We start from the raw sequence: 15,406 nt of genomic DNA, 5'->3' as shown, positions 1-15,406 counted from the left end.
AGCATCAGAAGTACGCAACAAATTCATTGAAAATTGTCAGTTGACATAGATGTCAGGTGAAAATCTGACTGCTGACGAGCAACTTTTCTCAAGTAAAACGAGATGTCCATTCTGACAGTATATGCCCAACAGACCAGATAAATTTGTTATGAAATGTTGTCTTCTTGTGGACGTTGACTCAAAGTTTGTCATTTAGAAAAGGTGACCTCAGACCACGTGACGAGACTCTTCACTAAAGTCTAGTACTGAAATTGTTGGAGCTATTTCATTTTTTTTACGACAGTGAAATGGAAAAGTAATGATACTAGCTTCTTTGGAACGATTAGTTTATCAGTGAGAGAAATTCCCGATGCTGTGAAGGCTATGAAAGCTCGTCTTTACGACTCAGCTCACTTGAAACATTCCCACTCTTACAGTGCATGACGGTAAACGAAACAAGAACGTCTTCGTATGTAGTACTTTGACTCGGAAGCTGAATTTCAGGCTAGTCCCAAAAGAATACTGGAAACACTGTACTTCTACTGTAATACAGAATATGGTGTTGAAGTGACGGATCAAGTCGGAAGAAAATATGCTGTTCGAGACGATACACGTAGATTGCCATTTCATGTATTTCGTAATATTCTTGTCTTGAGAGCTATAAATTCAAGGACCAGTTTCAAGAAAGTGACAGGGCAGCAGGTTACTCACCTAAATTACATCATGAAGCTAGTAAAGGAGCTCCGTATGGGTTACTTGGCCTCGAAACCTAAGTCGGTGGAAACAAGGATCTCAAGAGCCCGTGGAAGGAAATAAAATAAGGAGGCAATGTCAAACAAAAAAATGCAAGAATAAGACAAGCTATATTTGCAAAAAGTGCAAACAGCGTGTGGTTCTTACTGAAAGGACATAACCAAGGACGTGGTATGTACTTCCTGCTGCTAAAGATACATGATTCGCATCAGCGTCTGCAGATACACTGAAGAAAAAGCAAGACAGAGTTTTATAAATATGTTGTGGCACGCGGAGTTGACAAACATGTTTCATGATTTTAATTGCACTAAATAAAATATTACAATAATGCATTTCATGGTAATCAGCACCCGATAGCTATGTCACGTTCCATACTAAAAGAATTTGAAAAAAAAGTTTATTTATTAAATAAAATCATTTAAAAACACATTAGTATTTGCAATAAATAAGAAAAATTTAAATTTTAAATAAAATTATATAATTTGCCTCATTTTGGTGTTAAATCCCACAGTTAATATTTTCTAAACACAGTAATACATTTTTGGAACGATGATAATGAGAACGAAAACAATAATTCCAATATAGCGGACAAAATACGGCATCGGCTGTTCCAGGAATACAATATGTTCCGGTTGGACAAGTGTTAAAAATAAATACCACCGTAACAGGTTTGGAACCCATAGGTTCATCTTCGTGCAGTTGTTTACGTTTAAAATGATTTATGGAGTTTGCTGTTGTGTAAGTTCCTGAAGGTAATCGTGGCTTGTAGCAAAATGCAGTACAAATGGTTCAAATGGCTCTGAACACTATGGGACTATAAACAATAATTCCAATATAGCGGACAAAATACGGCATCGGCTGTTCCAGGAATACAATATGTTCCGGCTGGACAAGTGTTAAAAATAAATACCACCGTAACAGGTTTGGAACCCATAGGTTCATCTTCGTGCAGTTGTTTACGTTTAAAATGACTTATGGAGTTTGCTGTTGTGTAAGTTCCTTAAGGTAATCGTGGCATGTAGCAAAATGCAGTACAAATGGTTCAAATGGCTCTGAGCACTATGGGACTTGACTTCTGAGGTCATCAGTCCCCTAGAACTTAGAACTACTTAAACCTAAGTAACCTAAGGACATCACACACATCCATGCCCGAGGCACGATTCGAACCTGCGACCGTAGCGGTTGCGCGGTTCCAGACTGTAGCGCCTAGAACCGTTCGGCCACCCCGGCCGGCAAAATGCGGTACAAGAAAACGGTTGTGGTCCTAATAGTTGTTTCGTGCTGTTCTCCACGGTAGCCTATCTTATCCAGTTAATTCTCTTCATTTTTGCATAACTAGTGCAATCTACACCCGCAGAAACCTGGTTACTGTATTCAAGTGTTGGTCTTACCCTTGCACTTATTTCTGTTAGCAAACTGACGATTCCTTGATGCCTCATCCGATCCGTGAATTTAGTCAACTTGCGATACTAATTTTGGCCGCAGATCTATTCGAATCCTCTTTATTATTTATTTGAGGTACCCATCTGATCTTCAGCATTTTTCTATAGCACCATATTTCAGAAGCTTCTATTATCTTCTGTTCCACACTGCTTGTTGTCCTCTTTCCATTTCCATACATGGCTGCGCTGCAAACAAATACATACAGAAAACGCTTTCTAACATCTAAATTTATCTTAGATGTTAACAAATCAATCTTTTTTTAAAACGATTTTCTTGTTGCTGAGAGTCTGGATATATTCTTTCTATTTCGATCATCATCATTTATGTTGCCACCCAAACAGAAAAAGTGGTCAAACTACTTTTAGCGTCTCATATCCTAATCTAATTCACTCAGCATCGCCTGATTTTAGTCGACTACATTCTTTCCATTACCTTTATTTTGCTGGAAGATGAATTACTGTAGTAAACTAAAGCAATACTAACAAACTCGTAAGGCAAGAACAGAGTTATTTTCATGTTAATTACACCGAGAAACCAGTATTCTTTTATGGCATTGGAGACTGCTGTGAATAATTTCATGTTTCGCGGAATAACAATTAAGACTTAACAGTTTTATGAAGTCTGAAGAAACAGTCTGTGCAGAGCATACATACGCACCTACAGTAGCGCGCCTGCGCGTGCTCACACACAAACTCACACACACACACACACACACGCACACACACACACACACACACACACACACACACACACACACACACACACGCACACGCAAACACACACACACACACACACACACACACACACACACACACGCGCGCGCGCGCGCGCGCGCGCGCGTAAAAACATTTCAGCTGTTTAGGTACGTATAAACAAAGTTGGTGTCTGACAATGACTGTCACTAGCTAGACTTAAGGTTTTCTCCAGTCTCGGCGCCACAACGAAATAGTCCACCACTCTGTTGACCGCTTCGACATGCAAACTAGTTTGTGTAACTTATCAAAATCCCTCTGGATGTATTACTACTAAATGCTAAAATTCTATAATACTAAGCTAACCGCCGTGTTTCAGTGGTCTTCCATAGGGCATACGAAGACTACGCCTCATAGAAAATCGCTACAACACGATAACGAAACGTAGGTAATTTTAGTAAATTGCGATCTTACGTATTTCATTAGATGACAGGACAATACACCCAGAAGAATTTCATCGAAGTTAACACCAGCAGCTCGAACCTATGTATTTATACAGGGTGCTGTCACATTAATGTGACTAACTGTCAAAAGCCTGAATTACTATCTTTTGCAGCGCAGACGTATGGGAAGAGAGACAGAGTGACTGTGAAAGATACCGACAGGGATGTGGAGTCATTTTAAGCATGCGATTAACCATTGTTCTGAAGAATGCTTTTTTATGTTCGTCTGGATGGCAAGAGGATTTATGTATGGTAACATTGGTGGTTGTTGGATTTTTGAAAATTTGAAATTTATGCTTTTGATTTTTATTTGAGATTGTTAGATCAAGATAGTTAATGCCTTCTGGTGTTTCATGTTCTACTGTGAATTGAATTTTATTGTGTATTTTATTAAGTTCTTTGGCTAGGTTATCTATTTCTTCTGTTGTACCATTGAACAGAATGAGAGTGTCATCAACATAGAGTTCGTAATAAAGCAGCTTATCTTTTAGTTGGGTTTGGGATCTAAAAAAGTTGTTTCCGAAGTTATTGATGTATATGTCTGCCAGCAAGCCTGCAAGACTACTGCCCATTGCCAGTCCATCTTCCTGAACGTAAAATTTGTGATTGAACAGGAAGTAGTTGTGTGACAATATAAGCTCCAGGATCTCTATGAGTTCAAAGATTTCAGCTCTACCCATTGTCCCATTTCTGATTAAGTTATTTCTTACTAAACTAATTGTTTCCTTTCTTCACCAACTACAAAATACAAAATAAAATCATACACAGCACCAAAACAACTATACAACAGTATCAAAATTCAGGTGCGTACAAGCTCATTTGCAACTCATGTCCAAGCTTCTACATTGGACAAACTGGTAGAAGCTTCACAACAAGATTTAAAGAACACATAGATGCAATTCGTCTTAACAACCTGAATAAGTTCAGCTTTGCGTCAAATCTTGCCCAACACAATCATTCTGCAAACAACATACAACAGAATCTCCAAATACTCCATCTTGCCAACAAAGGCACAATACTTGACTTTCTTGAAGAAATTGAAATATTTATCTACACAAATACAACACCTGACTGCCAACTCAATGATCAAATTGAACTGAGAAACCAATTTTTCCTTCAGAACTTTGAAGACCTACTAGTTCAAAACAAGTAACCACTCAACGAACCCTACACCGTCTCCCCATCGCACCCCCAACGACCCTCTCCCTTCCCCTCCTTACATCCCAACTACACTGGTCTCAATGCAATATCCCACCACAGAATAAAACCTGTACTATATTTCTAAATGTTAAAGCCCTCTACTGCTAACATAAATCAGTACTTTGATACATATTACTTCTAGCTGGAACAAACAGCAGCTGCCCTTACCAATATTCCAGATCACTTTAATGTGAAAATAAGTCAACAGTTAAAGAACTTTTGTTCATGGTTTTGAAATATAAAGTGTACAGCAATACAAACAGCTTTAGTCCACTACAAAAAAATGTTCAAATGTATGTGAAATCTTACGGGACTTAACTGCTAAGGCCATCAGTACCTAAGCTTACACACTACTTAACCTGAATTATCCTAAGGACAAACACACACAACCATGCCCGAGGGACGACTCAAACCTCCGCCGGGACCAGCCGCACAGTACATGACTGCAGCGTCCTAGACCGCTCGACTAAGCCCGCACGGCTGTCCATTACAGTCACTATAACTTTTATACATATACCTTAAGCTAAAATAAACAGAATACACTCTTTCTAATACCCTAGGTCATGTTAACATAACAACAGAAATAAGTCAACAGTTCATCTGAAGGTCAGTTATTAATTTAAATATTAAGGTCCTAGTCATACATACAGCTGCATCTCACTGCAGATACAATAACTCGTTTATTTATTTTATTTTGTGCTCTCATGTTATCGCCAGTCTGATTAAAATATTTGCCCTTATGTCGACTTTAATACATGTTAAGAAGAACAAATTACATCTCTGTGCAAAGAAGCCCTATGCCATATCTTTCTGTCAAGATCTTTGTTACAAGCAACAATTGTAAAGCGCATGCTGGATGCTGGAAAAGTCTCGCTGTCAGAGTGAAAATTAATATAGTTTGTGTGGAAGTGTGTGTAGTGATATAACAATGGCTATTGACATTAACGGACTTAAAGCAGGGTAAGTTAGAATATTAGGGGTGTTTTTTGCAGTATTCTAGAGCGAGTCGTTTACGAGATATTGTATTTTAAAAAGTTCCCACACCGACACTTGTACAATACCTGTGCTAGCACACTAAAGAACGTCACAAGTCCATACACTAGTTCTGTGGATTCTGACCGGTAACGAGACAACTGACCGTCACAGATTGTGTTCACAGTGACAACTGGCAGCGGCAATATATGCTTCCAGCCTGGCACTGAACTGTTGTGGAGTGTCGATGGTCGAACCCGGGACTGCAGTTGGCAGAGCTGAAGCCGGGGCCCACCACGTCGCTTCTCGTCAGGAGGCCAAGCAAGTTCAGTAGAGTCAAGGGGCAGTGCAGAGTGATACAACAGTATTCAGTAGCATTACTTTATTCACATAATTTACAGTACTTCGATGGGTGCAGTATAGTGTCGGCGTGCTGTCCGCAGCTTTGTCCTGCGAATCCAGCTGGCTCAGCAACTCCTGGTATGCCGACACCGGTGCATCGTCATGCAGGCCGCTCAGTTGGAAGTCGGCCGCGCTCTGCCCGTTCGCCGCCTGCAGAGGTGTCGTGTCTCCCACCGCGTGGCTGCCCACGATTCCGGAGACTGATACAGCCCCTGGTCCTCTCTGCCCTCCGCCCCTTTCAGTCTGCCCTGTCCGACCGTGGGTTGAAGGTGGATGTACTGGTCACCCGTGGCCCTCAGGCCGCCATTACTCCCAGGACAGACCGGACTCGAACCCACGCCCTCCTGGATACGGTGCCACAACTAGCCGCTAGGGGTGATTACCGGATGGCAACACCCGCCGCTGTCTCCGGCGCTGCTGCAGCACTGCCGCGCTTACCGCAGTGTACGCCTCGCCCGGGCCCCGGTACGCCAGGTGGGAAGCGAACGTGGCCCATCCTGGACCCACTGCAGACTACTGTCACTGCCCTCCTTCAGGCAGATCATCCAGTGTCCAAGTACCCAGCTGCTGTTCCGTCCTGCCCCGATGTTGTGTCCCCGGAGGTGGAATACAGCCTGAACAAGTACGAGGTGCATTCAAGTTCTAAGGCCTCCGATTTTTTTTCTAATTAACTACTCACCCGAAATCGATGAAACTGGCGTTACTTCTCGACGTAATCGCTCTGCAGACGTACACATTTTTCACAACGCTGACGCCATGATTCCATGGCAGCGGCGAAGGCTTCTTTAGGAGTCTGTTTTGACCACTGGAAAATCGCTGAGGCAATAGCAGCACGGCTGGTGAATGTGCGGCCACGGAGAGTGTCTTTCATTGTTGGAAAAAGCCAAAAGTCACTAGGAGCCAGGTCAGGTGAGTAGGGAGCATGAGGAATAACTTCAAAGTTGTTATCACGAAGAAACTGTTGCGTAACGTTAGCTCGATGTGCGGGTGCGTTGCCTTGGTGAAACAGCACACGCGCAGCCCTTCCCGGACGTTTTTGTTGCAGTGCAGGAAGGAATTTGTTCTTCAAAACATTTTCGTAGGATGCACCTGTTACCGTAGTGCCCTTCGGAACGCAATGGGTAAGGATTACGCCCTCAATGTCCCAGAACATGGACACAAACATTTTTTCAGCACTGGCGGTTACCCGAAATTTTTTTGGTGGCGGTGAATCTGTGTGCTTCCATTGAGCTGACTGGCGCTTTGTTTCTGGATTGAAAAATGGAAACCACGTCTCATCCATTGTCACAAACGACGAAAAGAAAGTCTCATTCATGCTGTCGTTGCGCGTCAACATTGCTTGGCAACATGCCACACGGGCAGCCATGTGGTCGTCCGCCAGCATTCGTGGCACCTACCTGGATGACACTTTTCGCATTTTCAGGTCGTCATGCAAGATCGTGTGCACAGAACCCACAGAAATGCCAACTCTGGAGGCGATCTGTTCAACAGTCATTCCGCGATCCCCCAAAACAATTCTCTCCACTTTCTCGATCATGTCGTCAGAACAGCTTGTGCGAGCCCGAGGTTGCTTTGGTTTGTTGTCACACGATGTTCTGCCTTCATTAAACTGTCGCACCCACGAACGCACTTTCGACACATCCATAACTCCATCACCACATGTCTCCTTCAACTGTCGATGAATTTCAGTTGGTTACACACCACGCAAATTCAGAAAACGAATAATTGAACGCTGTTCAAGTAAGGAAAACGTCGCCATTTTAAGTATTTAAAACAGTTCTCATTCTCGCCGCTGGCGGTAAAATTCCATCTGCCGTACGGTTCTGCCATCTCTGGGACGTATTGACAATGAACGCAGCCTCATTTTAAAACAATGCGTATGTCTTTCCAGTCCAGAGAAAAAAAATCGGAGGCCTTAGAACTTGAATGCACCTCGTACATATAAACAAAGTAAAGGCTTACACAGAATATTTACAACATCGCTGCCAGACTGGCCCCTATAAGCGTAGACCAGTACAGGTCCAACCCGACTCTCTACTGACCTGGCACCCCCTCAAGCTAAAAGTGCCTGACTATTTATACTGCTTTTCACCTTGCTTCTGGTGTAGTGTCAAAGAGAGACAGAAACTATGGCCGGGGTAAATTCCCACACGTCAGCCACTTACACATCGCCACTCGCGGCTCTGGCCTACTGCCTCGCCTCTTACATCGCAATAACATCAAGCAACGCTGTGGTTTCCTGCCTTGTTGTTGCACCACTCAGAACGAATCGTGCGTGCAATAACGCCATGGGAGGTACGCGCCATGTTTACCCTGCCTGGCCTACTGCCTGCCGACTGTTACCACACACTGCCAGCGGCCCCAGACTTCATCGCCCAACCGCGCCTTTACTGAATTTTAACAAAATTCCCCTTTCCTTCGACTCAGACTCATACTAGCACAGCAGAACGACTGCTGCTCATGTGGTGGAATTTCAACATAATTCTCATTGCATGTAATCGGATGTAGTTCCTATGTCCTAAGGTTTGGAAACATACAGAATGAAGACATGCTGTAGTACATCGTGAACTATGGGTTCGGCAGCCATCATGTTGGTACCACAAGTTCCTCCCAGTCTTCTGAGGAACGTCTTCTAGCATCCGTGGATAATGGTCTGTTAGGAGGCTGCAATACTTGTACGAGATTAGTGTTCCATCTATGAAAAATGGGCCTGTGAGCTACATGCACGCTGACGTTTCACTTGACGAAGCCAACAGGTATTGTCAACAGATCAATGTTGCATGTTTCGGCGATTTATGTTAAGTCTACAGTGTTCTAGCAGTAGTGGACACCAAAAGATCCTGAGGAAGACCCCAGCAGAGGGGTCGAAAAGTCGAACATTTTAGAAGAAACATGACGCGGCCTAATAACCCAGAAGATTTTAACTTCAGTAACTTCAGTTTAGGCGATTTATCTGGCAATTATTGGTAAATGTGGCTTTATCATTAAACAAGTTACGTGATACATCTGGGTTATCTTATCTTAATGCCATGTACCGAAGTTAACACGACTCTCAAAATCGTTTCCAAGCAGCTCATGATCGACAGAGATGCGATAGCGATGGTATTTAGGTCTATGGGGAATGCGTAGGTCACTTGCCTCACCCATCCGATTACGTGGGAGCTGATGTTCAGATCAACTGCAAAATCAGAACAACATCAATTTCCACTTCTTCTGTCTTCAATTGTTTCCTTCTGTTACGAGTTACACTACCACTTTCACGCAAATGGTTGAAGTGATTGACAAATAGCTCCCGAGATGTTTGATGTCTATTCAGATATCTTTCCGCATATACCGTACAAGAACGAAATGCATTCTTCCTACATTCTCCATACTCTACGAGCATGTCAGCTTTTTCTGCACTGCTAAATCCAACCTTCTACTCACGACCTACTGCTTGGACTGCGACACAATAGCTAACAAGCTGCAGTGCACTCAAGGAACACACAAGCACACTGTAAGCAAACATCACAAGATCGTACCTAGCACAAACAAGTATCGGTGTGGAAACTTTTCAAAATACGGTATCTCGTAAACGACTCGCTCGAAAATCCTGCAACAAACACGACATTCTCATTTACCCTACTTTTATTTTGTGGCCGAGCTTTTCTAGGCGCTTCAGTCAGGAACCGCGCGACCGCCACGGTCGCAGGTTCGAATACTGCCTCGGGCATGGATGTGTGTATTGTCCTTAGGTTAGTTAGGTTTAAGTAGTTCTAAGTTCCAGGAGACTCATGACCTGAACTGTTAAGTCCTATAGTGCTCAGAGCCATTTGAACCATTTTTATTTTGTGAATGTCAATAGACATTGATCCATTTAAAAAGTGTAAGCTTGCACAAAAAATACACTTTCTAACAATTAATATAGTGCCGGACGATGTGGTCGAGCGGTTCTAGGCGCTTCAGTCCGGAACCACGCGGCTGCTACGTCGCAGGTTCTAATACTGCCTCGGGCATGGATGTGTGCGATTTCCGTAGGTTAGTTAGGGGACTGATGACCTCAGATTTTAAGTCCCATAGTGCTTAGAGTCATTTGAATTTTATTAATATAGTCTGCTGATTGGCTAACAATACGAGCCCCTGACTACCAACCCATTCTGTGAAGACCAAACATCCGTAGCACTTTTCATTTTCGCAGTATTTGCGGTGCAAGTCTTAAGAATGTAGGTACAATAATATCTCATTATGTATACAGACGTGCTGGGTTACGTACTTTAGCGGACGTACCCTAAGCCAAAGGGCGTCAGTAACATATAAAATTTCACCTCCATAACAATTAAAACACGCGCAACATGGTGGTTGTCGTTTAGTATTACCTCACAAATTTACAGCACTAGCGTCGAGTACGTAACGCTTAGGCTAAGGAAAGCTTCCAGCAAGAGAGACACTAGTAGTAGGCGTGAGAAGGGTACTCAATAGTGAATGAGATGTTATACATCATCATCATCATCATCATCATCATTTAAGACTGATTATGCCTTTCAGCGTTCAGTCTGGAGCATAGCCCCCTTATAAAATTCCTCCGCGATCCCCTATTCAGTGCTAACATTGGTGCCTCTTCTGATGTTAAACCTATTACTTCAAAATCATTCTTAACCGAATCCAGGTACCTTCTCCTTGGTCTGCCCCGACTCCTCCTACCCTCTACTGCTGAACCCATGAGTCTCTTGGGTAACCTTGCTTCTCCCATGCGTGTAACATGACCCCACCATCCAAGCCTGTTCGCCCTGCCTGCTACATCTATAAGAGTTCATTCCCAGTTTTTCTTTGAGTTCCTCATTGTGGACACCCTCCTGCCATTGTTCCCATCTACTAGTACCTGCAATCATCCTAGCTACTTTCATATCCGTAACCTCAACCTTGTTGATAAGGTAACCTGAATCCACCCTGCTTTCGCTCCCACACAACAAAGTTGGTCGAAAGATTGAACGGTGCACAGATAACTTAGTCTTGGTACTGACTTCCTTCTTGCAGAAGAGAGTAGATCGTAGCTGAGCGCTCACTGCATTAGCTTTGCTACACCTCGCTTCCAGTTCTTTCACTATGTTCCCATCCTGTGAGAATATGCATCCTAAGTACTTGAAACCGTCCACTTGTTCTAACTTTGTTCCTCCTATTTGGCACTCAATCCGTTTATATTTCTTTCCCACTGACATTACTTTCGTTTTGGAGATGCTAATCTTCATACCATAGTCCTTACATTTATGATCTAGCTCTGAAATATCACTTTGCAAACTTTCAATCGAATCTGCCATCACAACTAAGTCATCCGCATATGCAAGACTGCTTATTTTGTGTTCACACATCTTAATCTCACCCAGCCAGTCTATTGTTTTCAACATATGATCCATAAATAATATTAACAACAGTGGAGATAGGTTGCAGCCTTGTCTTACCCCTGAAACTACTCTGAACCATGAACTCAATTTACCAACTCTAACTGCTGCCTGACTATCCATGTAAAGACCTTTAATTGCTTGCAAAAGTTTGCCTCCTATTCCATAATCTCGTAGAACAGACACTAACTTCCTCCTAGGAACCCGGTCATATGCCTTTTCTAGATCTATAGAGCATAGATACAATTCCCTGTTCCACTCATAACACTTCTCCATTATTTGCCGTAAGCTAAAGATCTGGTCCTGACAACCTCTAAGAGGCCTAAACTCACACTGGTTTACATCCAGTTGGTCCTCAACTAATACTCGCACTTTCCTTTCAACAATACCTGAGAAGATTTTACCCACAACGCTGATTAAAGAGATACCTCTGTAGTTGTTACAATCTTTTCTGTTTCCATGTTTAAAGATTGGTGTTATTACTGCTTTTGTCCAGTCTGATGGAAGCTGTCCCGACTCCCACGCCATTTCAATTATCCTGTGTAGCCATTTAAGACCTGACATTCCACTGTACTTGATGAGTTCCGACTTAATTTCATTCACCCCGGCTGCTTTATTGCACTGCAACCTATTGACAATTTTCTCCACTTTCTCAAATGTGATCCTAGTTCCATCGTCATTCCTATCTTATTCTACCTCTAAATCTGAAACATTACTGATCGTATTTTCACCTACATTGAGCAATTCTTCAAAATATTCCCTCCATCTGCCCAAGGCATCCACAGGATTCACCAGCAGTTTTGCTGACCTGTCCAAAATACTTGTCATTTCCTTCTTACCTCCCTTTCGAAGACTGCTAATTACACTCCGGAATGGTTTTCCAGCAGCTTGACCCATAGTCTCCAACCTATTTCCAAAGTCTTCCCAAGATTTCTTCTTGGATGCTGCAATTATCTGTTTGGCTTTGTTTCTTTCTTCAACATAATTTTCTCTGTCTACCTGAGTTCTAGTATGTAGCCATTTTTGATACGCCTTCTTTTTCCTTTTACAGGCTGCCTTGACTGTATCATTCCACCAAGCTGTTTGCTTCATCCTACTTTTACACACTACTGTTCCAAGACATTCTTTAGCCACTTCTAGTACTGTGTCCCTGTACCTTGTCCATTACTTTTCCAATGACTGTAATAGACTACATTCAACTAACTGGTACCTTTCTGAGATCGCTGTTATGTACTTGTGCCTCATTTCCTTATCCTGAAGTTTCTCCGCTCTTATCCTCCTACATATGGACCTGACCTCCTGCACTTTCGGCCTCACAATCCCAATTTCAATTAAATAATGATCAGTGTCATCAAAGAATCCCTTGAATACACGTGTGTCCCTCACAGCCTTCCTGAATTCCTGATCTGTTATTATATAGTCAATGACAGATCTGGTTCCCCTGCCTTCCCAAGTATACCGGTGAATGATCTTATGTTTGAAAAAGGAGTTTGTGATTACTAAGCCCATACTGGCACAGAAATCCAAGAGTTTTTTCCCGTTCCCGTTGGCCTCCACATCCTCTCCAAATTTACCCATAACCTTTTCATACCCTTCTGTTCGATTTCCAATCCTGGCGTTAAAATCACTCATGAGCAGAACACTGTCCTTGTCCTTTACTCTAACAACTACATCACTGAGTGCCTCATAAAAACTATCCATCTTATCTTGATCAGTCCCTTCACAATGCTAATATACTGACACAATTCTAATTTTCTTGCTAGACACTGTCAAACCTATACACATCAGTCGTTCGTTTACATACCTTATTGCAACTACGCTGGGATTTCTTTCCTGATGTAAAGCCATACACCCCATTGTGCTATTCCTGCTTTGACTCCTGACAGACCTTGTATTCTCCCACTTCCTCTTCTTTCTCACCCCTTACCCGAATGGCACTAACAGCTAAAACGTCCAGCCCCATCTTACTTGCAGCCTCTGCCAGCTCTACCTTCTTCACAGAGTAGCCCCCATTTATATTAATAGCTCCCCATCTCATTACCATTTGTTTGCCAAGTCGTATCTTAGGAGTCCATGGTTTGTCAGTTAGAGGTGGGACTCCGTCACCTCCAAAGGTCCGAGGCATTTTGCTCTGATTGTTGCCAGCATTATATTTAAAGTACCAGGGAAGCAGGTTGCTAGCCTTACTTGCCCCGAGTCCCATTGGATTTTATCCCTAACGGTTGAGGGACTAACCGGTGGATTTGGTGGTCTTTGCCGTATGAGCACAAAGGTGACCATGACTCAGAATACGTCCGAGATGCCCAGCCTTATTCCAAAGTAACTGGTATCCCGACTGTCAGGACTACTTACTTGGCCACTCATACGTTGCCCGTGGTTCATGAACTAGGACATGACTACAAGAACCCACACCATGAACCAAAGATGTTATACATGCTCAAAATATTAAAATTAAAATTATGGAAAAATCCAGATTATATTTAGTTATGTAAAATTAAAAAAAATGGTGACAAGTAACATGTCATCATCTAGAAAAGGTCACTGTGGTAAAAACGAATTGCGTAAACTGTGAGATTGTGTATACTGAAAACAAAAAAAAAAAAAAAAGAAAAAAAAAAGAGAAACAGACTGGAGAGAAAAGGGGAGGGGAAGAGGAGCAATTGAGGGAAAAAAAGAGCACTCTGTCTTCAGGCCAGCCGACCGCCGTGTCATCCTCAGTGGAGGATGCGGATAGGAGGAGCATGTGGTCAGGACACCGCTCTCCCGGTCGTTAGGATGGTTTCCTTTGACCGGTGACGCTACTATTCGGTCGAGTAGCTCCTCGATTGGCATCACGAGGCTGAGTGCTTCCCGAAATATGGCAACAGCGCATGGCGGCCTGGATAGTCACCCATCCAGGTGCCGGCCACGCCCGATAGCGCTTAACTTCTGTGATCTGATGGGAACCGGTGTATCCACTGCGGTAAGGCCGTTGCCTGAAGGAGGCAAAGGGGGGAGGGTTAAACGTGGAAACCATGGTTAAGGGGTTTAAATAAACCTTTCATTTTGCAAATGATTGGCTGTTTATTATTTCTTCAAGAAGATTTCATCCTACGGTTGCTCTTCCAGCCACGTACAGAATTCTGAAACATAATATTATGTCAACAACAGAAATCATGATTAGACGCTTCTCTCATTTTTCCTCTATAATTTTACTACACATTTTGGGTTCGTGCTGAGCCATGCAGCTCGATGAGCGATATTCCCGCCGCCGGTATGGGTCATGTTTCCGGCGGTGTGCGCAGAGCGCGCGCTGGCGCCACCTACCCGACCGATCGGGAGCGAGAGGAAAAACTGAGGAAGAGGATGTGATTTTGATTTGGGACGCCGAGCAGTAACGGCGTTTTGGGAATTGCGGCGGACAGCTAAGGTCCAGCGTCAACCAGCGCAGGGCACTTCCAGAAGGGGCTGTTTACCCGAGTGAAGGCGCTGTGGCAAATATCGCGAGCGTGGAAAGAGACGTCACTGGGAAGCCGTTGGTGCTGTTTTTCCGCTTGCTTCATGTCTCCTGGCATTGGGATCTGCGGCGGCTGGCTTCGTCGGACAAGCAAGAGGGTAAGGGCCTTGCTTGTCTTATAAATTGTTGTCGGAATCCTCTACTGGGTGGGCTCTGTGCGGTTAACTGTATTTTCTTTGGCGGCCGTCGCCACTCTTACTGAGTCTGGCTTACAATGTGTTGATTTTAATTGGTTTAATACGTAATGTTTTAATGATCATTAACATTTACGAGGGCCTGGAGTGCTGAGACATTCCGTTGTAGATCCTTACTGCCAAGGCTTAACCGCAATTGAAAACAGTTTGCTGGTCCTTGTGTGAGTACCGCCTGGTTGTTGTATTTATATCACACCGCGGAGCTAATATGGCCAGTATATATATATATATATATATATATATATATATATATATATATATATATATATATATATTATTCACGTTTGGGCCCTACTGGACCACGCGAAGTACAATCACGGGGCATTCAGTTATTTTCTTTTAGACTTTCTCTCTGCCCAAATTGTTTTCATTCTCTCGGAATGAGCTCTTTTCCTTT

The 15,406-nt window shown here is 43.1% G+C and overlaps 1 pseudogene; it reads right to left on the bottom strand.

Annotated features, from left to right (window-relative positions):
- Positions 1 to 14,177: 14,177 nt before the first annotated feature.
- Positions 14,178 to 14,295, bottom strand: LOC126163805 (5S ribosomal RNA; annotated as a pseudogene).
- Positions 14,296 to 15,406: the final 1,111 nt, after the last annotated feature.

This window comes from Schistocerca cancellata, chromosome 2 (genome assembly GCF_023864275.1).
Source record: "Schistocerca cancellata isolate TAMUIC-IGC-003103 chromosome 2, iqSchCanc2.1, whole genome shotgun sequence".
In the NCBI taxonomy this organism is placed as follows: Eukaryota; Metazoa; Arthropoda; class Insecta; order Orthoptera; family Acrididae; genus Schistocerca; species Schistocerca cancellata.
Note: the sequence above shows the minus strand (reverse complement) of the source record. Positions and strands in the feature narration are given on the sequence as shown.